Source organism: Adiantum capillus-veneris, chromosome 19, assembly GCF_014529385.1.
Source record: "Adiantum capillus-veneris isolate H3 chromosome 19, ASM1452938v2, whole genome shotgun sequence".
Lineage (NCBI taxonomy): Eukaryota > Viridiplantae > Streptophyta > Polypodiopsida > Polypodiales > Pteridaceae > Adiantum > Adiantum capillus-veneris.
In genome coordinates, this window is record NC_140949.1 from 9,865,081 (window position 1) to 9,867,434 (window position 2,354).

Here is a 2,354-nt window from a genome sequence, read left to right on the forward strand (position 1 = left end):
GAGCACCTCTAGGAGAGGAACCCTCCCACTACCGAAGGCAAGAGGAGGTATATCGAGTAGGACGAGCAGAACCAATGATGAGATTTGTAGACCATCGTAGAATTAGACCTTCTCATGTGCAAAAATGGGTGAACAAGAAATACACGGGAAATAGAGACCATGTAGCAGCCTTTGTGCGCGTAATTAGAGCTGAAGAAGTGTTGGATTTCTCTACTCAATTTGTAGGGTTTGGGCTTACTCTAGAGGAGGATGCCGCTACTTGGTTTGACTCTGTGGAGCGTAGAGATTTCGAGTCTATGGAGGAGGTTTTTGACGAGTTTATTGAGGAATTATCACAAAGGGGGATAGCTCATAATACAGTCTCACAAATCCATAAGTTCAAACAGAAAGAAGGGGAATATGTGCGAAAGGCAGTCCTACGACTAAAAAGATATGTGAAGTTCTGCCCTGTTGAAGAACTGCCAACTCAGTCCAGACTTATACTTATATTTATTCAAGGACTAAGGAACGCAGACCTCTAGAAGGACTTACATATGAAGAGGAGCACGACGTTAAATGAGTTAACTAAGAAAGCTCTTTACCTTGTAGACAATTGTGCGGTCTACAAGGAGGGTGAATTCAAGGATCTTGATGAGGATTCATCCTCACAACAAAGTGGAAGCAAGTCCGCTAAGACAGCATCGAAAGGAGAAGTAGCTGTAAGCCAGGAGCAGCTTGTAGAGGAAGTGCTAAAAAAAATTAATATGTATGCCAAGCCTCAAGCTAAGCTGCCGAAATGGTCTGCTATTGAACAAAATTGGACAAACCATGCGATGGAGGAATGTTATTATAACAAGGGATATGTGAAAGAGCGACCATATGCTCCCCAAGTTCAAGCAACATCTCGTCAACTTCCACTGATGCCTAGGTATCAAGCAGGCAACCTACCCGGACCTGTAGGTGTTGAAAGACCACAACCAGTATTGGGGCAACAACCACCCCTACTAGGAGTAAGACCGGTAGGCATAAGATACACACCAACAGTAAACGAACCAGAAGAGAAGGCTTTGGTACCTATGCATGCATATTACAATGATTCCAATGGATATGCAGCAAATCCTGTCTATTATACATCGGAAGAATCACCAACGCCAGAACCTTGGAGCATGATTGGAAGTACAGGACCACCAACAGATGCACATGCAACAGGAGAAGGAAGATACAACTTGGATGAACGAACACTGTTGTTCATAGCCAACGGAGGCATGGGCGGGCAGAGGCATGCATACCAACAAAGAGGAGCTCAAGGAGCACCTCAACAGCCTAAGGGACCCTGCTACAAGTGTGGTGGAGACCATTGGCTAAGAGACTGTCCTCATGATGAAATCATTAGAGACAACGCATTTTGCACCGAGTGTGGAATTACTCACTTGATTCCTGATTGCCCTAAGAAACCGAGCAAAGGAGCAAAAAATTCATTAAACATGCGATGGTAAATTCCATACCATCGCCAGTGGGGTCAGAAAACAAAACTAGGGTTCCTGTTAAGGTCTTGATGAGAGCCCAAACAAGGAAAGATGACAATCAGCCCAAGAGTAATGATGGAAATCAAGAGGAAATCAAGACTGACAAGTCTAGCGCCAGTCGTGATAATCCTTGGAAAGAACAAAGAGCAAAAATGAAAGCTAGACGTGAACGAAAATAGAAGGCTGTAGAAGCTGAGCTAACAATGGCTCGAGAGCAACTTAAACAGCAGAGAGATCCTGACTCTCTAAAATCGACGGAGGGACCTAGGAGTGCAAGCTCAGGAGGGTCTGTATTGGTAGATAAGGTCAATGAACCCTTGGATGCAATCTTGCAAGCCTATGAAGCAAGATTGAAAAACAGACAGACTCTAGAGCAAAAATGGATGACATATCTATATCCAGAGATAGAAAAACAGAGACTAGAGATGTGCAAGCAGTTGATTGAAACTACACAAGCCTTACTAGAGCCTCCACCTGTGGAAGTGAGGGATAGAATAATCAAACCACCAAACAATGAAACACCTATCAAAACTGAACAAAGGGTACCTGACAAGATAGAAAACATTAAATCCTTGCCTGATGTAGAGGATGCAAGAATCGTGCCTAATAGCACTGATGAATCACTGAAAGATTTTCCACCGTATACACCCATTGTGGAAGAAAATTGGCATGAAGAGCTATGGGAAATGGTGAGAAAAGCTCAAGAAAAATATGAGACAAAAACAGTCGAGTCAACGCCTTTCTCGGAGTTGAACTTGAATAAATCACCATGGGATTTAGACGCTAAATCATTTCAAGGGGATGATGGTTCAATTGCATCAGAAGATAGCAGAACAGCATCACTCAAAA